This window comes from Amblyraja radiata, chromosome 27 (genome assembly GCF_010909765.2).
Source record: "Amblyraja radiata isolate CabotCenter1 chromosome 27, sAmbRad1.1.pri, whole genome shotgun sequence".
Lineage (NCBI taxonomy): Eukaryota > Metazoa > Chordata > Chondrichthyes > Rajiformes > Rajidae > Amblyraja > Amblyraja radiata.
In genome coordinates this window covers 28709653-28730545 of record NC_045982.1, presented here as the reverse complement: position 1 = coordinate 28730545, position 20893 = coordinate 28709653, and positions in this window count along the sequence as shown.

The window sequence follows — 20893 nt, the reverse complement described above, 5'->3', positions numbered from 1 at the left end:
GGAACACTTGCAGAGATGGCTCCCAGAAAAGCTCAAAGAAAGGGGGTAAAGCATGTCAGAAAGGTTTTTGCCATGCAGGAGAATGAGGAGGAGACGCAGCAAGAGAGACAGGTGGAGAGGCAACAGGAGATGCCACAGATAACACTGCCTGTGGGCTCCTTGGAACAGGGAGAGGGTGAGCAAGGTGGATTTCAGATTGCCTCCCCAGTAGCCGTTGTAGGAATAGCCTCAACAGACGCGTATATAAAGGGAAGATGGCAGAAGGTAAGGCCATATAACTTCACCAGGGAACAAGAGGGGGAACTTGTAGAATGGTACCAATTCAACAAAATTCTTTACGATAAATCCAGAGAGGATTACAGAAACAGGGAGAAAAAACGTAACCTGCTGGAGACGAAGGCTGCGGAGTATCCCGGGTGCTCATGTGCGTATATATAACGATATATTAGTACATCAACAGGAAAACCATTTAATGTTATCCATGATTTAAAAACATACATTGCTATTGATGTAAAAGTGCTGTTTTTGCAGTTAACTTAAACTTCTCTTATAAGTGTGTCTGTGCCCTGCAGCTGCAAAGTAAAAAAGTCGCAGACAGATTTTACACGCTCTGTGTTTGAAGTTGGAATCATGTCTCCAAGAGCCATAAAATAAATTATGCATGAGGGCAGGCAATTTTCACTTGTAATGCTTGTCTTAAAAAAGGCTATCTGTATTTACAAACTTGTGCTCAGGTATCCAAGAAGCACAAGAAATATCACATTAAATGCGGAGGGCAGGCTCTTAAACAGGCCTCTATTTACTGTCCAGAACTTTTAATATAACGGAAGACATCCAATGCTAGAAGTTCTGTTTAATTCCACCACTCTACTTTAATGCAGATGACCAACTCATGCAATGGTTCACGAATCAGAGGACCATCTATGGAAAGGTTTCTCGGACAATACCACAGATGGTGTTGGTAGCGACAAGAAAGTTGTAAGATAGACTTTTATAAGAATCGCCTGAGGCCAAGTAGCGGAGGGTGATTGCTATGCGCAACCCTGGTTCCAGTGCCTTTCTCATTACAGTGTCAGTCTTCTTCAGCAGAGGTCCCAAATTATTCTTCAGCTCATTAAAGAGCTCGTGTGAAATTCTGACAAAGTTTGTGAATGCACTTTTATCCTCTTCGCACAGCACATTAAGCAGTTTATCATATTGTCCAAATAGAGGTCTCCGTTGAAAGATGGGCTTCACCCAGTGAGACTTCCTCTTAATTCTCTTTTTAATTAATCTCACCCTTCTGCCTTCACGCAAGCGTCCTCGATTCACATAGAGGGCTGCTGCATAAAGCGCGTCAATGAAAAACACCACCATCCTGTACTCGAAACTACTTAGTACAGGCATGTCTCCAAATGAGACAATTCAACCAAGGGAGGATATTTATAGTGTGTGAAAAAAAAAGTGACATCATTTGTGCCACGTGATGATTTAACAACACTTCACAGTTCACAATGTTCATTCAAGATTTAACGGGAAAGCTCGGGAGACGGACAAGTCACTCGCACAAATAACAGAAATGCCGAGTACCCGTGGGATCTCTTTATCTACCCCCCGTTATATCGTGTGATATCGTGCTAGACCATGACCACTTCACTCTGGTTACATCTTGCGTCAAGTCGCCCCGTGAGAGAGCCGCTTTAGCATGCAACAAAAACATTTCACTGTACCTCTGTACACATGACACTAAACTAAACTAAGTCTGAAGAAGGGTCTCGGCCCGAAATGTCACCCATTCCTGCTATACAGAGGTGCTGCCTGCCCACCAGCATTTTGTGTCTATCTAAACTAAACCAAGATGTTTTAGTTTAGAGATACATTTATGAATACTTTAAATCTTTGACCGCCGGCCTGCGGCCTCCACCAACCTGAAGCCGCAGTCTCCGGTGGGGAAGAACCGATTCTGGACTTACCTGGACTTTTACCTGTCTGCTCATCTGGACACCCGCAGCGACGGCTGCGGAGGGTTGAGGTCCCGACCACGGGGGAAATTGGAGGAGGACTGGCCAAATATTGTGCCTTCCACTGCAGTGATGAATACTGTGTTTAATTTTTTTGTGTGTTTTTGTGCATTCTTTATCATTGTACTGCAGCTGGCAAATTCATTTCACTTGCACTTTGTGTGCAATGTGACGAATAAAACTGATTGTGATTGTGATTGTCATACAGCGTGAAAACAGGCCCTTCAGCCCACAGAGTCCACGCCGATCATCCATTCACACACGTTCTATCCCACATTCTCATCCACTCCCTACACACTAGGGGGCATTGCACAGTGGCCAATTAACCTACAAACCTGTACGCCTTTGGGATGTGGGAGGAATCCGGAGTATCCAGTGGAAACCCATGTGGTCATAGGGACAACGTGCATGATGTTAAATGATGCTCCTTCTGGATTCACTGCACGTTCAACTCAGCCATTGACCAATTGAGGAAAGTTTGCTTGAAGATCAAGATCTGTGACAAAACTCGATGTCTAATGAGCAGCAGATATCCCGGCCCATAGCTGTGCTTCGGAATTGTGGATTTTCTGGAGCAGACACTTCAATGCTTATTATAAAAACACCACCATTGTGGCTGTCATGCTCCATCTTTAGTGAAGGGGTGTGCACCAATTTTAGTGCCCGCTCCCAGGTTAATACCACCAGCGGTGAGGCCTAAACACTTAGTTGGCTATGATGGGCAAACCTCATTGGCTGCATGCCTGATACGTCTCCTGAAACAGACACTATTCCAACCTCTAACTTTGGAAGAGATTACCAAGGCACAAACGGGAAAAGATTTACAGATACACTCAAAATCTCCTCTATGAATTCAACCGGAGACTCCTGGGAATCTCTGACCCATGACCACTCAAAGTGTGGAGGATGATATTCCTGATATTCCTCACCTCCATGCATTCGGACCATAATCTACGGAAGGAGTGCACCACATCGCAAACTGCCCACCATTCATCCTATCAGGCACCTCCTATTTCAGGTAGGAGGAATGTGAAATTCGTGGGTTCAATGCTGACCTCGGGTGCTGTCTGTGTGGAGTTGCTCAGTCACCCTGTGACTGTGGGTTTATTCCGGGGTGCTCTGGTTTCTTCTCACATCCCAAAACAAATGAGTTATTTGGTTAATTGGCTGTGTAAATTGCCCATCTTGTGCAAGTAAGTGGCAGAATCTGATTGGAGTTCATGAGAACATGGTGTGAATGAAAAGTGAGATTGGGTCAAATGGGTAGTTGATGGGACTGACTTGATCTTGGCCAATCTAGTCAGACTTGAAGTGCCGAAGGGCCTTTTTATGTGCTGAAGTTCACAATGGTTCCATGACCGAAAGTATATTGAGGGACCGCCGAAGAAGAAGATTATATTCTTGCTGTTATGAATAAAAACACTATATATTGACACGTAAATGGGGATCATGATAGAAGCCTCCTCGTGGCGATCCCCGGAAACGATGACACGATGCAATCTGTGACACGTCGGGGGACCAATTCTGTCAGCATGTTGGACGACGACAGAAGCCAACAGCGAGCTACACGTGTCTGACACACGAGCGAACGAACGACACTTGTAAATGAAGGAGATAGTGGTGGACATCAGGTAACATCTGAGGAAGTCGCGTGAAGTTAAAATGGCATGCTTTTTGTAGTGGGATAGGTGAGGCAATCTCCATAGATGGGCCATAGAGGAGGAATAGCGGCAGCAGATTCAGTGAATGGCCATGGAGAGAGGAAGTCCGAGTAATATGTTACATACTCTTGTATCAACGATTGATTAAGATGCTCTCACCATTTATTATGGACAGAGCTGAAAATAAAATGCAGGAAGAGAGGGAGTATGTGTGCAAGCTGGATTGAATGCGGCATCACAATTGAAAACAACATGATAGAAGTGGATAACAGCTGAGTCTAACTAATCTCTTTTGATGATAGGACACATCTTGGAAATAATCTTTCCTGTAACATTAAACATCTTTATCTTCATAAAGCACAGATGTGCCGTGCTTTGTGAGCACCAGATTTCTATTGAGTTTAACTACCTTGTTCTTTCCTAACATCATACTGCTGATCTCATGCACCTGAAGTATATTTTTTATATCTGCATAATGGTAAACAGCAATTACATCCTGTTTCTCTGGCAAAGGGGTTGTGGAAAATAAACATCTGTCCTTGTGTTAAGGTTCATTTCTTAAAGACAGACAACTCACAATGGGTTAGGTAAACCAACACAAGCTTGACTGATCATCTGCCGGCGAGAGTGTCAGGGATACAGAGTCAAGTATGCAACAGACACTCAACTCTCCCTGAGCCACCACTCTAATGAAGGAAGACAGACAGCTTTTATAGTATTTTGGAAACGGAGTCACATGTTTATACAGAGTTGCAGCAATGACGTTTAATGACACTTTCGCAACCATTACAGGCGACTGCCGGCACCCGTCATAGGTCGCCAAAATTTTCAACATGTTGAAAATTCAGCGGCGACCAGAAAGATGCTACGACTCTTTGGAGACCTCTCATGACCATACAGGCAACCCCTGGCGACATGTCGCGGGTGACCTCTCATGACCATAGGAGACCCCTCACGACCGTGGTCATGAGAGGTCTCCTAGAGTCATGAGAGGTCTCCAAAGAGTCGTAGCATCTTTCTGGTCGCCGCTGAATTTTCAACATGTTGAAAAATTTGGCGACCTATGACGGGTGCCGGCAGTCGCCTGTAAAGGTCCCGTAAGTGGGACAGGCCCTTAACACAAATCAATCACAGGCTGTACCCACTCAAAGTATACTTGTCACTGACACAATACTTGTCATCTATGGTTATATCAATCACAAACTTTAGGATGCAGGCTTCCTGATTACCACATCTTTTCTAGTCTACTCCAGAATAACAAACTTCAGCTTATTCAGAACCCAAAAAAAAGTCAAGCTAATCTTTTACTTAATAAAATATTTTACACTTCAATCATTTCATGACCAGGATATTCTCACTTGGATGGCAGGCAGTCTTTCCCACAATTGTACTTGTCCATGCATTTAGTTTACCAATGAAACAAAGGCAAATCCATCCTTTATACGTATTAGGTGACACATGCATAATGTGATGTCACATCATCATAAACCAGAATGCCTCCACATTTGACAGGATTATTCCTTCAGGTTTTCTTTGATTCTTTTAATAAGTTGCAGGTATCGTAAAAGAATTAAAATATTTTAGGTAACCTATGGACCAAGTCTTTAGAAGGTAACCTATGGAACATCGGCAGCACAGTGGCGCAGCGGTAGAGTTGCTGCCTTACAGCGCTTGCAGCACCAGAGACTCAGGTTCAATCCCAACCACGGGTACTGTCTGTACGGAGTTTATACCTTCTCCCCGTGACCATGTGGGTTTTCTCCGAGATCTTCGGTTTCCTCCCACACTCCAAATTCTTACAGCCTTAATTGGCTTGGTATAAATGTAAATTGTCTCTAGGGTGTGTAAGATAGTGTTAATTTGCTGGGATCATGTTTGGTGCTGACTCGGTGGGCCAAAGGGCTTGTTTCCATGCTGTATCTCTAAACTAAACTCAACTAAACTAAACATGAAGTAAATAAGATGGCAAAGCACAAAGTGCTGGAGGAACTCAGTGGGTCAGGCAGCATCTGTGAAGGGAATGGGCAGATATCATTTTGGGTTTGGGCCCTTCTTCAGAAGCTGTAGGAGGGGGAAAGCTGGAAAAGAGAGGTGGGGGTTCAGGACAAAGCATGGCAAGTGATAGGTGGATACAGGTGGGCGGGCATGGCTTGAACGGCAGATGAGTTGAGTAAGCAACAAAGTGTAAGTTATTGGTGCAAATCCTCCAAAATTATGGAAGAACTCGCTACAGGGGAGTACAGGGACAGACAGTACGGGATCGAAGGGATGTGCTGTGGGACAAGTAGACCATAACAGACAAAATCAAAGCCCCAAATGCCATTATTAGGCAGATAGCTCTGTGGAGGCAAGGAGGTGTTTTGCTTTGTTTTCCAGATAAGTAGCCCCGCCGTATGGATGATGGCAACGATGTGCCTCCGGGTGTGCGTGGCGCGTCGCGGAGACACGGAGGAGTCCATCGTATTTGACTGAAGTGCGGTTACCCGCATGGCTCCCCCGCGAGACGGAATTATTATATCAGGCCCTGCTAAAAGACATGTTCCAGAAATTCCACAACCTGGATTTTGGGGACATAGACATAGAAGAGATGTACCGCGGGGGAGGGGATTTCACTTTGGGGTCCGGTAGGCAAAGACGAGGGGTGGTTAACGACGGGTTTACAGCATTTAACATGGGGACATCTATTATTAATAGCATGGACAACGTAGAACTGGCCTTGCAGATCAATCAGTTGAAGGGCCAGTTGCGAAAGGTTCTGGGGGAGGAAAATGCGGTGGTAGGATCGGGACTGCACGAAGAGGTGGCAATGACTCTACATCTAAAAGAAATCATAGCACAATTGGAGACACATGCAAAAACGATAAACGCTTTGATTAAAGAGGACCGGAATGCGTCCGATCAGGCTGCACAGAATGAGGTGTGTGGGCTGTATGGTGCGTGGTTGTTGGGGGAGGGGAGGAGCAACCTGGAAGACCTGAGGCAAGGTCGGGTCCCCTCCTGGATAAGCAACCAGCACCTAGCAGCACTACACCCTTATAACAGCACTTTGAGTCCTTGTCAGCTTCGTGTGGCCTCCGAGGCCTACCCGGTACCGGTGGATTGTGGAAAATCCAATCACACCATAATGGGAGTGGTCGTAAGAATCCCGGTGATGGGAACCTTGGCACGACCAGCTCCTCTGTACCGAGTGGAGAACGTGGGAGTTGTTCATGGGGGGGTGCATATTCGCTACGGGAAGGTCCCGCCCTATGTCATAGTGAGGGAGCAAGCTGTGACAGGCATTGACCTTTTGGGTTGTCGGAGCCGGGGAGCACAGGTAATCCTGTGTCCCCAGCACATGGGCGCTGAGGCTAGGCCTCAGTGTGGGTTCAGGGCTGTTGGGGCACAGCCTATAAACTGCACCATGGAGGCGATGGCGGCAGACCATGTCCCTCCACAGGTGGCGTATATAGGCAGTGGGATGTACTGTGTCACCACAAGTGCCCAGCGGTATCAGCACAGATCACAGCTGTGGTGCCCGATACCGCACAGCAGCTTCTGTTTTAAACCCAGGGCAGAAGTCCATGTGGCACAGCAGCGAATATTACCCATCCCGGAACCTTCTTCGGTTCACCTCTCGGTACGAGAAAATGTAACTGACTTATTTAACTATGTTGCCCATTTCGGGTATGATATTCCCCCAGTGAATGAAAAATTAAAAGAGTTGCTGGTGGCGGTCGAGTTGTCGCACAAACACTTCTTCTCCCTGGAACAAAAGACTCTGGATATAGCCAGGGAGATCGAAGAGATCAAGTCTCCACGTTGGTGGGACCTGGAGTCCTGGATCATAGTTCCAGCATGGGTCCGCATCATGTCCCATGTCCTGATCATCTGCCAGATGATAATTGTGCTGTATTTGCTATGCATTAATTGCAAATTTAAAAGGCGGAGGAGGATGGCCAAATTACAACAGCTGGTAAATCGAGCCGCCCGACGACACCGTAACGACACCCCATCACTGTAAAATGTCTGTACTCTAGTGCAATAGTTTTTGTACATATGTTGTAATCCCTGCATTTTCAGGGAATGGTCGTGAGGGTACTGTATGGTTTGTGGGATTGATGTAAAGTAAAAGGTGTATAGTGTAAGTTAATGTGCTTCGAGGGCCTAGTTTAGCAATTAAGGGGACTTTCGGGGTACATAATTTCACCTTCTCACCAGGAGTGTTTACAGCTCTTGAGGCTGGAGGATTGCCCACTAACTTTGTCAATTGATACGGTCCGTGCAAGCCTGGACGTATCGTAGGGGCATGTAAGTTATTGGAGCAAATCCTCCAAAATTATGGAAGAACTCGGATAAGGACATGGACATTTTAAAAAGACAGATTTGCTGGCTGCAACGGAAAACCCCCCAATCCACAGAAAGAATCAGTTTCAAGTTTCAAACCTGTCTGGCCTGTGGACTTGGGCATCACACAACTAAGCGAATGGTGTGGACAGGAAAGGCTGAGACGGAGATAACGAGATTATCTTGGAAACACAAAGGAAGGTACCAAGCCTCAGCAGACGGTGGTAAACAGGCCAGCAGCAAGCACAATCACCATCGTGGATGACCCATCCATCAGGACAATGGGAGCCCATGTAGGCGATGGGATAACGATCAGGCTGAGGGATCATGACATCAGCAAACTCCTTATCATCGGAAGCCTATTGTTCATGCCAGATCGAAACTGGGAATCATCAAAAGAACCCTTTTATCCAGCCCTGGGGGGTTTCAAAGGAAGCTCAGGTATAAAAGCCGGAGTCAAGCCAGAACTCACTCTCTTTCTGCTCTGCTGGACGGCTCGTGAGCCTGCATGTAAGTATCCCGGTGACCTGGTGAAGTTCCCGAAATAGGATAGTTGAGAGACGAAAGGGAAAAGGGGGGTAAAATTGTGTAAAGTAAGTTTTACGACGTGCCCGATAGTTTTCCGTCCATAGTCTTAGTTTAAAGCATAAGTTTAGCCACGTATTATGTAGTGTTGGTGAGATTCGATTTCTCATTGTTTAATAAAGCCTGTAAATTTTAGACTTGCTTTGAGTCCATCTTGTTTTCTGTTTTCTCTCATCAGCACACTCTGGTCAATTCAACCTTTTATCATATCCCACCATAATTCCGAGGCCTAGAACCTAGGGGAATCCCTTTTGTTGTATTCTCTCTCTTGGAAACCGCTCGAGTGGAGTGGTGGCCGTTTGACCCTCCGACAAGGGAGAGAATAACTCGGGCAGTTGGGCCCGAAGTGGAGTAAAGGGAAACGAAACCCCTACAAAAGGCTAGCGATGAAGGAGAGACAAATGGATATCAGATAAGGAGAGAAGTAAAGTGAAATGTAAAGGCGGGGAGGACATCATCTGCCCATTCCCTCCACGGACACTGCCTGACCCACTGAGTTCTCTAGCACTTAGTGTTTTGCTCAAGACTGTATTAACCAAAACCTTATTTAACAAAAGTGACACTATGCTGAGACTCAGGTTAGATGAAAGATCGAACCAATCACTTTCATTGATCACTGCTTATTAATAAGTAGTAAACAGGAACATGGGCTGATGTATTTATTTATGGCACCAGTGTAACTAAGTCCTGCTGTATTAAATATAGTTTCTTTTTGGAGGCACCTAGACACACATGTCTGTCCTGGGCCTCCTCCACTGTCAGAGTGAGGCCTGATGCAAATTGGAGGAACAGCACCTCATATTTCACTTGGGCAACTTACAACCCAACACTTTTTTATCCCCCCAGCCAACAATGGACCATTGTGGGCTCCACCCTTCCTTGGTCATATGTTGCCGGCGATTTGTTCTGCCCTTCTCCTACCTCTGGTTCCCTCCCCTCTACTTTCAGTCTGAAGAAGGGTTCCGACCCGAAACGTCACCCATCGTTTTTCTCCAGAGATGCTGCCTGACCCGCTGAGTTACTCCAGCAACTTGTGTCTATCTACGGTATAAACCAGCATCTGTAGTTCTCTTCTACACATTTAACCTACAAACCTGTTTGGGATGTGGGTGGAAACCAGAGTACCCAGAGGTCACGGGGGAGGAAGATAAGTGAGCACCAAGGTCAAGATCAAACCCAGATCCTTGTCTTTGTAAGACAGCAGCTCTACCAGTTGCATCTCTGGGCTTTGTTGGAGAATTTAGTGGACAGAGGGGAGAAAGATAATTTTGCACTTGTATCATGTTTCTCACATCAGGGTGTCCCAAAATAAATTATAGCCAACAAAGTTATTTTGAGATTGTGACAGTTGTATGGGTATTGGTATTGATCTATTATTGTCGTATCCACTGAGACACAATCTCAGTGGATTTTGTGTGCTATCCAGGCAAATCATAGCGCATGAGTACATTAGGTTCTGCAAAAAATTAAATAGGCCATCTTCACACAAGGAACTAAAGCCGACTGTGATAACTGTGCAGGCGTTTTCCTGATGCATCTGGCAAACCAACCTCCCATCCAGCGACTCACTCTACACTTCACGCTGCCTCCGCAAGGCCACCCGCATAATCAAGGATGGGTCTCAGGTCGGTCACTCCCTCTTCTCCCCTCCCCCATTGCGCAAGAGGGTGGCCACGGTGGCGCAGCGGTAGAGTTGCTGCCTTACAGCACTTGCAGCGCCAGAGACCTGGGATCGATCCCAACTACGGGTGCTGTCTGTACGGAGTTTGTATGTTCTCCCCATGTCCGCGTGAGTTTTCTCCGAGTTCTTCAGTTTCGTCCCACACTCCAAAGACGTGCAGGTTTGTAGGTTAATTGGCTTGATATATTTGTAAATTGTTCCTAGTGTGGGTTGGATAATGTTAATGTGCGGGGATTGCTGGTCTGTGCAGACTCGGTGGGCCACAGGGCCTGTTTCTGCACTGTAACTCTAACAGAGGAATGAAGAGATTATTGCTGAGCTCAGGAAGAAACGATTTAACACTGAGTTCAAACTAAGACAGATTTAGCGTGTAATAGTTTAACCACACAGCCGTCACAGTGGGCACATTTCATTTGAGTACATTGCCACGTTTCAAAGTGTTAATGATTACGTTTCTGAACTAACACTGAACTTTAATCAGGTACATTAAACAAACTTTGATAGAATCCAGACATTAGCATAATCACATTTAGCTGTAATGAACCAAAGGTAAAGCATAATCATACAAGAGTTTTGACAACATTAATTGGATCAGGTTAAATTTACAATTACAAGGAGGGTGATCGCTGGTTTTGAAGTGCTCCAACAAGAGTTATTGGATGAAGATTTCAAGTAAAGGCACCAATGATTATTGCTTATTCAAGTCCTGCATTCTTATGAAATCTTACTTCCGCATAATTCTTCCAAATCCTTCTGTAAGGTTCGCAGTATTTACCTAAAATTATTGACAAGAAAGGACACGGTGCTGGAATGATTAAGCGGGTCAGGCAGCATCTCTAGAGAATGTAGACAATTCAGGTTGGGGCCCTTCTTCAGATAGACAGCAAATTGACAATATATTTCCTAGCATGGGCAAGCCTGCCCTTTGGAACAGAGAACACTTGGGTACCATATCTGAGGAAGGATGTGCTGGCTCTGGAGAGGGTCCAGAGGAGGTTTACAAGAATGATTCCAGGAATGAGTGGGTTAGCATACGATGAGCGTTTGACAACACTGGGCCTGTACTCGCTGGAGTTTAGAAGGGTGAGAGGGGACCTCATTGAAACTTACAGAATAATGAAAGGTAGAGATAGAGTGGATGTGGAAAGGATGTTTCCACTGGTGGGAGAGTCTAGGACCAGAGGTCACAGCCTCAGAATTAAAAGGCGCTCTTTTAGAAAGGAGGTGAGGAGGAACTTCTTTAGCCAGAGGGTGGTTAATCTGTGGAACACAGAGAGCTGCGGAGGCCAAGTCAGTGGATATTTTGAAGGCAGATAGAGACAAATTCTTGATTAGAACGGGTGTTAAGGGTTATGGGGAGTAGGCAGGAAAATGGGATTAGGAGGCAGAGCTCAGCCATGATTGAATGGCGGAGTAGACTTGATGGGCCAAATGGCCTAATTCTACTCCTATGACGTGAACTTGGGAGACTTGACTCGGTGTCATTAAGAGCAGATTCTCAATAGAAAAACATACCATATGCTAAATTGCAGTAAAACAGCAAATGCTGGAAATACTGCTATTTCTGTGTCAGAAAGTTCTGTTGACCATATCACCAACGCTGGGACAAAGTCTGAACTCCAGAGGAAGATATTATGGGATATAAAGAAATGAAAGTGAAATGCAGTAAATCACTAAATGCGGAGGCAGCGTGAATATTTTTGACAAATTTCTCGTGGAGGAGAGGATAATAGGCCTCGTGCAGACACAAGGAACTGCAGATGCTGGCTTGTAACCAGTGTAACCAGGCGGGAGCTGGACATGTCGGACCCGAGGAGCAAATGGGCGGTAGGAGGGTGAACTGGGGTAATGCCTCCAAGATAGGCTGCAGGTGCTGGAATCTGTGTAAAAATACAAAGTGCTCGAGGTCAAGCTGCACCTCTGGAGGACATGGATAGGCAATGTTTCAGATCAGGATTGGATGGAGTCAGCAGTAGAAATGAGGATTGTGACAAGGTGCCAACCTGTGGTCATTTGGTCTGGTCCAGGGAACAAATAAACTTTAACCTGAGTGTGATCGATGGTTCATTAGTTCAATAGTGCCTTCAATTTATCCCATACGATCAATTTCCAATATGATTTATTTCCCAAATGATCAATTTCCCTCGTGGGATAAGTAAAGGTCTATTGTATCGTATCATATATGCAACTGCACAGTTAAATTATTTTTGCATATATTACACATACAGGCGCCGCCATTATTGGTGCCATTATTCAAAGTCTGAAGTCCGGTCGGCCCGCAGGTTTGATGGACTGGAGCAGTTCCCGCAAAACTGACGTCCCTCTCCTCGCCCGGCCATCTTTGTGTCCCGGAGCGGTGCCTCCTGCAGCTGACCTTGGAGGTGTTGGAGGCAATAATCCCGGTTCACCCTCCCACCTGCTCTTGCTCCTTGCGTCCGATGTCTCCAGCTCCCTCCCGGTTACGGCGTCTGTCTGTCGGCCGGGTCCCCGCCGATTGTGAGTGATGGTGATACCATTCATTGAGCAGTGGATGAGGCAGCAATGAAGGCAGCCTCTGAGGCCACTGACCTTTGGCAGCCCTGCATCTAACTCATTAAATGCTTGGCACCTGACCTTCACCCCCACAGCTGCCTGCTACTATTTCCTTTGGAGCAAATGTGTGGATGGCCTCTTGAACCCCCCCCACCCCCCTCCCCCCCATCTCCACTCCCCCTCTATCCCTCCCTCTCCTTTTCACCCTCCTCTTCTCTCTCGCCCTCCCTCCCTATGGTCTCTGATAGCCTCGCTTTTCCATATCTCCTCTCCAACATGACTTCTGTCACTTGATGTAGCTGCTCCTAAGGGCATAGCTTTTAGGTGAGAGGGGCAATGTTTAAAGGAGATGTGCAAGCCATGTTTTTTACACGGAGAGGGATGTGTTTTTGGAACACACTGCCTTGGTAGTGGTGGAGGTAGATACGAGGAGAAGGGATTTAAGAGGCTTTAGGATAAGCACATGGATATGCAGGGAATGGAGGAAAATGGATTACATGCAGGCAGAGGTATTTAGTTTAACCTGGTCTCATGTTCAGGATGGATATTGTGGCCCAAAGGGCCTGTTCATGGGCTGTACTGTACTATGTTCTATTTTCCATTGTAGATATAGGAATTCTCCCAAATGGAGGACCAGCTTGTTTTAATCCACGAGAATCAGGTTCTGTTTAGTTTATTGTCACGTGTACCGAGGTACAGTCAAAAGGTTTTGTTGCGTGCTAACCAGTCAGCAGAAGGACAATACATGATAACAATCAAGCCATTTACAGTGTATAGATACATGATACGTGGATAAAGCCAGTAAAGACTGATCAGAGATAGTCCGAGGGTCACCAACGAGGTGAGTTTTTGGTAGCGGTGGATCCCAGCTGATGTATGAAGACAATCGACTGTGTGGATGCCACTTGCTCACATCCCTGACAGCAGGCAGGTTGGGATTTGGCTGACTGTTCAGGTCGGGACCCTTCCTCAGACTGAAAGCAGGAGGTGGAGGGGGGGAGGTGAAGAACTGGAGCCACACAGAAGGGGAGCAGTGAGAGGGTGTTGCAGAACTCGCGTCAGAGAGAGGAGGAAAACTTCTTCAAAGGAGCCATACCCTGAGGAGATTTCCCAGTGAAGCAGACGACATGTAGAAACAATGAACTGCAGATGTTAGTTTATACCAAAGAAAGACACAAAGTGCTGGAGTAACTCAGTGGGTGTGACCTAGTCAGAAATATTCATGATTCACACAGGAAGAGGCAACCCTGTAAGTTCCTCTGCATTTTGTTTCCTCGCAACCTGGTGCTCAGACTGATGAAAGGACATTTTTTGCAGATGCTGAAATGGTAGAAATCTGACTGATCTTTCAGTACCGCCTGGATCCAGACAAGTGTTAAAGTTGCCAAACCAATTCCAAGTGGAAGCTGTCACATCTGCTCAGGAATCTTTTAACATGTATAGACACTAGGCTTGCTTTCACCAAGAACTTGTTTAGTATGAATAATGTATTATGATGGACTTTTCAAACTACTGTCACAAGCAAATGAGAAAACATGTAATTGGCTCGTGTGCGGAGGTGAGGTAACAGTTACTCCCCAAGTAATTCGGAGATCCAACTAATACTTATACAGTCACAGAGTTATATAGCACAGAAGCCTACATAGAAACCAACTCATCCATGCTGATCAAGATGTCCAGCTGAGCTAGTCCCACTCGCCTGCATTTGGCTCATACCTTGCTGAACCATGTACCTGTCCAAATGCTCTTTAACCTGGTAATTGTACCTGCCTCTACCACTTTTTCTGGCCGTTCGTTCCACATGCCCACTCTGAGAAAAATTGCCCCTCAGCTCCCCTTAAAATCTTTCCTCTCTCACCTTAAATCTATACCCTCTTTAGACTCTGCCTGCTGGGGAAAAAAAGACTGTGACACACACTTTATCTATGGCCCTTATAATTTTATAAATCTCTATAAGGCACTCCCTCAGCCTTCTACACACCAGGGGAAATGCCCCAGCCTGTCCAGTCCCCTTAGAATGCAAGCAGTCCAATCCCGGTAAAATGTTTGCAAAGATTTTCCACACACTATCCAGCTTAATAACATCTTATCCATTGCTAGCTGACCAGAACTGCACACAATACTTCCAGTGTGATTATACCATCGGCTTGCTCAGTTGTAATGGCATCCCAACTCTTGTACTCAGTGCCCTGACTGATGAAGGCAAATGTGCCAAATGCCTTCTTGTGAAGAAGGGTAACGACCCAAAACATTACCTGTTCCTTTTCTCCAGAGATACTGCCTGACCCACTGAGTTGCTCCACCTCTTTGTGTCTGTCCTTTTAACCATCCCTTTTACCCATGTTATTATTTTCAGAGGACCATGATCATGAGAACTAGAGAGCAGTCCTGAACTACTATCTACTTCATTGGAGACCCTCAGACGATCTTTGATCGGACTTTGCACTAAACGTTTTTCACGTTATTTATTTTAGCATGTATCCGTACACTGTGGATGGATTGATTGCAATCATGTACCGTCTTTCCGCTGACTAGTTAGCACACAACAAAAGCTTTTCACGGACAATAAACTAAACTGAACTAAACTGTACCCCGAGGTCTCTCTGTTCGACAACACTCTCCAGAGATCTACCGTTTATTGTTTAACCTGCTCTGATTCAACAATCTAAATTCACATCCCACCATATCAGCTGCGGATTTTAAACTGTCAATAATCTGGAATTTTTAAACAAGAAAACTAGTCGTCGGTAACGAGAACCATTGAATTGTCGTTAAAAACTCATCTTGATCGCTGATGTCCTTTAATGTAGGGAATTAGCCATCCTTGCTTGGTCTGACCTATTTGCTTGATTCTGAACTGCCCCAACCAGCCACACAGCTCAAAGGCAATTATGGACAGAGCAATAAATCCTGCCTTTGGTACCAGTGCATATCTACCCCAAAAATAAATTGAAAATGAAACTAAATATGAGGTGATTTTAAGATACCTGCAATTATTTGAGCAATAGAACAGTGCACTGACATTTTATATTTCACACCAGTGAAGTTAAATGAGTCAAATGATGAGGGAGGATTTTTCACAAGGTGCAGGTTGTATCAGATTCGTCGATGGGTTTATAATTTTACGGTAAGCGTGTTTTATTAATACTGGGTCAATGTCCTGGAACTCACCACCTAACAGCATTGTGGAAGGAGTATGTTCACAACGCAAGACTACAGTGATTCACACACCTACTCGGAGAGATCCAGGGATGGACCATAAATTCCAACCTTGCTCATGACCTCCACATCCTAGGAGCTCGGAAAGAAACGCACACAAATGGAATTTTCCCGTTAGCTTCCACCATTTGCTTTTTGCCTGTGGGATATACTATCACACTGCACCCCAGGCTAGTGAGACGGGACATGCCCTTTGCTTATAAGGGGATCTCTGCCTAACATACAGTAAATGATTCCAACGCCTTCATCTTTGGTCTTGCCAATGCATTTTCCAAATTATTACAGGAGTTGTGATGGCCTATGTTTCTTTTTTTTAATGCACAAAAAAAAATAGTGCATATCCTTTCAAGCTTTGTAAGAGTGGAGTCACTAAGGAGAGAGAGCTTACCTAAAAACAGCACAGAAGGAAGCTATTTGGCCCACTATATCTATGATGGCTGCCAGAGTCAGCAATCCCATTCATTCCATTCTCCATTTTGTGATTGATTGAAGGAGGATTGAACGGAAACAGGCCCCTCAGCTAACCAAGTCCACACCGACCATCGACCACCATTCACACTGGTTCTGTGTTATTTCACTTTTGCATCCACTTCCCACACATAAGAGACTGATTAACCTACAAATCTGCATGTCTTTGGGATGTGGGAGGAAACCCATGCGGTCACAGGGAGAACGCACAAACTCCACACAGATAGTACCCGAGGTCAGGATCAAACCCGGGTCCCTGGCCTAGTGAGGCAGCAGTTCCACCAGTTGTGCTACTGCACATCTTTGTTCTTCTGATGGGAGGTAATTGTCAGATTCTGCATTGAAAGCGCAGTGGTGCAGCTGGTAGAGTTGCTGCCGCACAGCGCCAGAGACCCAGGTTTGATTCCAACTTTGGATGCTGTCTGTGTGGAGTTTCCACATTCTCCGTTTCACTGTATGGGTTTGTTCAGTGGGTGCACCGGTTTCCTCCCACATCCCATAGACGTGTGGGTTTGTAGGTTAATTGGCCTCTGCAAACTTGCCCCTAATGTGTAGTGGGTGGATGAGAAAGTGGGATAGCACAGAACTATTGTGAACGGGTGATCGATGGTCGGCGTGGACTCGGTGGGTATAAGGGCCTGTTTTCATGCAGTATCATTCAATCAATCAAAAAAGATTGCAAAATTATTATATCTGCAAATTTTCACCTTGCACACAAATTTTAGTCCGGTGAGCAATATTGAGGAATATCCAATGTACTATGAGAAAGAGAAGGGGCGTCATGGTGGCGCAGCAGCAGAGTTGCTGCCTTACAGCACCAGAGACCCGAGTTCGATCCCGACTATGGGTGATCTCTGTACTGAGTTTGTAAGTTCTCCCAGTGACCTGCGTGGGTTTTCTCCGGGAGCTCTGGTTTCCCCCCACGCTCTAAAGACAAACAGGTTTGTAGGCTAATTGGCTGAGTAAAATTGTAAATTGTCCCTAGTGTGTGTAGAATAGTGTTAGTGTGCGGGGATCGCTGGTCGGCGCGGACGCGGTGGGCCAAAGGGCCTGTTACCGCGCTGTAACTCTAAAATAAACTAAAGAAGGCCAACATGGAATCAACCTGAACTTTGCTTAATTTGCAGGAAATAAATATCTCTTAATATTGAGAGTTACATCCATACAGTAGACAATGGACAATAGGTGCAGGAGTAGGCCATTCGGCTCTTCGAGCCAGCACTGCCAAACTTTCAAAACTATGGGGGAACATTTTATAAGTGCCAGCAGAATTAGTGTTCTGAGACGATGAATGATCTGCTTCCATGGACCCTGAGCTTGGACTCTCTTTATTATTTTCATCAGACACACTGTTCCAGACGGCATGCAAATGTTACTCAACATGAAGAATATAGAATTATGAAGGAGCATCATTGAATTCTGATGGAAGATCGTTGACCTGAAACATTAGCTCTGTTGCTCTCTCTACAGATATTATCTGCCCAGAATTTTATTTTTAATTCAGATTGAATACTTGCAGGCCAGTTTCACTGAGCATTATCCTTATACTTTTCCTTAAAAATAATGATTAAAGTTGTTGTCACCACACAGCCATCAAGACTTCATCCCTGGTAGACAAAAGTGCTGGAGAAACTCAGCGGGTGCAGGAACATCTATGGAGCGAAGGAAATAGGCAACGTTTCGGGCCAAAATCCTTCTTCATCCCTGCCCAATTCCAGTCCTTCTCAAGTAATTCCATTACTCTGATGCAATAAAAAGGAACTACAGATGCTGGTTTATGCCAAAGATAGACACAAAATGCTGAAGTAACTCAGAGGGTCAAGCAGCATCTCTGGAGAAAAGAGAAAAGGTGACGTTTCAGGTCGGGACTGAAGAAGGGTCGCGACTCTTGTGTGTTGTGACTGTTGGCAGAGCAAATTCCCTCTGGGATGAATAAGGTTCTATCATATCGTATTGTATGGTAATTCTACCTGCTATCTGCGCTCCCTCAATTTGGCCTCCTCTCTGACAATGCCGATCACTCACTACAAGGTGTAACTATGGACAATCATAAGATAGTCACAAGATCGATGCATGACCACAAGGCAGGACTGGCATCAAAAAATCAAATGGGCAATCTCAGAAGAAACTGACTGATGAACAGAGGGAAAATTTGACTTTCAAACCTAGTTCGTGTCTCCTGTTAACTGAAGGTTATGGTAGAAATAAGGTAAAATCTCAACTATATACAGTAGACAGCCAAGATAGTGCAGTTTTATTTTTCATGCAAGCTCTTGGCTTTTCAAAGGAAGTGAGAGCATTTTTAATAAAATGGAAGAATAATAAGACGAAGGAAAAATAGAACAATAGAACAATAGACAATAGGTGCAGGAGTAGGCCATTCAGCCCTTCGAGCCAGCACCGCCATTCAATGTGATCATGGCTGATCATCCCCAATCAGTACCCCGTTCCTGCCTGCTCCACATATTCCCTGACTCCGCTATCTAGCTCTCTCTTGAAAGCATCCAGAGAACCTGCCTCCACCGCCCTCTGAGGCAGAGAATTCCACATTCTCACAACTCTCTGTGAGAAAAGGTGTTTCCTCTTCTCCATTCTAAATGACTTACCCCTTATTCTTAAACTGTGGCCCCTGGTTCTGGACTCCCCCAACATCGGGAACATGTTTCCAGACTCTAGCGTGTCCAAACCCTTAACAATCTTATATGTTTCAATAAGATTCCCTCTCATCATTCTAAACTCCAGAGTGTACAAGCCCAGCCGCTCCATTCCCTCAGCATATGACAGTCCCACCATCCCGGGAATTAACCTTGTAAACCTATGCTGCACTCCCTCAATATCAAGAATGTCCTTCCTCAAATTAGGGGACCAAAACTAAACATAGAACAGGAATTGGCCCTTCGGCCCACATTGTCCATGACAATCATGATGCCAAGTTAAACTAATCTCCTCTGACTGCATGTGATCCATATCCATTCATTCCCTGTATATCTAAAATAATTTTAAATGTCACTATCATAAAGTAAGACTCAGCTGAACAAAACCATAGTCTGGGTGTGGAGGCAGTAAACATGGATAGTTGTAAATTAATTTATTGTGTTATTTTGACAGAAGTGGGAGATGATAGTCACATTAAGGAGAAACAATGCAAATTTGTGGAATTAATAAAGAGATATATAGAGAGAGGATGAATTACCATGCATCATCTTGAATGATGGATGAATTACCAGGGCCAGATAAACTGTAGCACAGGCTTGTAAAGGAAACAGGGGGGGAAATCCCTCCAGCTCTGTCTACTATTTCTCCGTTGTCTCTGGCTGCAACTGAGGAGCTCAAAGCACCAACAACATTGTCACCGATCTGCTAAGGAAGTGTTGTATCTCACTAAAACTGAATAATGTAAGGAGGGTGGGTTAAATAGAGTAGCATATTTGACATGGTCACCATGGGAGTTAGAATGACACAGCATACAGTTAATGGCAAGACTCTTAAAAGTATTGAGGTACAGTGGGATATTTTGGTGTCCAAGCCTATAGCTCCTTGAAAGTGGCAACACAAGTTGATAAATTGGTAAAGAATGTGTATGGAATGTCTGCCTTCATTTGTCGGGGCATTGAGCATGAGAGTCAAGAAGTCCTGATGCAGCTTTAGAGGACTTTGGTTAAGCCACATTTGGAGTATTGTATACAATTTTGGTCATCCCATTGCAAGAAGGATATGGAGGCTTTGGAGAGGTTGCAGTAGAGGTTTAACAGAATGCCTGGATTAGAAGGTATTAGCTGTAAGAAGAATTTGGACGAACTTGGATTGTTTCTCTGGAGCGACACAGGTCTGATAGGAGGATAAAAATTATGAGAAGCATAGATGGGGTAGACAGTCAGAACCTTGTTCCTCAGGATGGTATTGTCAAAGAGAGGGCATAGCTTTAAGGTGAAAGGGCGCGTTCAAAGGAGATGGGTGGGGCACATTTATATTAAACAAAGGGTTGCGGGTGCCTGGAATGAGCTGCCAGTAGTAGTGGTGGAGGCAAGCACAACAGTGGTTTTTGAGAGGCTTTTAGTATATGCAGGAATGGATCATGTATATGCAGGGAATGGATCATATGCAGGCAGAGGAGATTAGTTTGGCATCATCCTCGGCACAGACATTGTTTGCCGAGGGCCTGTTCCTGTGCTGTATTTTTCTATGTTCTATGTTCTACCTTCTATTTGACGAAGGCTTATGTGGCAGGTTTATGAGGGAACTGAAAGACCAAGTGATTCAAAAAGAAAGCAGCAAGTTAGATTAATAATTGGTTTCGAGGAAGATAGCAGCACACAATAGAAAGTTAACAAGAGATTTAGTGCCTGGAAGCAGTGTGGTTCTGCCAAACTTGGACAGTTTTGGGTTTCCTTAACTTGGTCTCAAATGTAAGACAGAGGCAC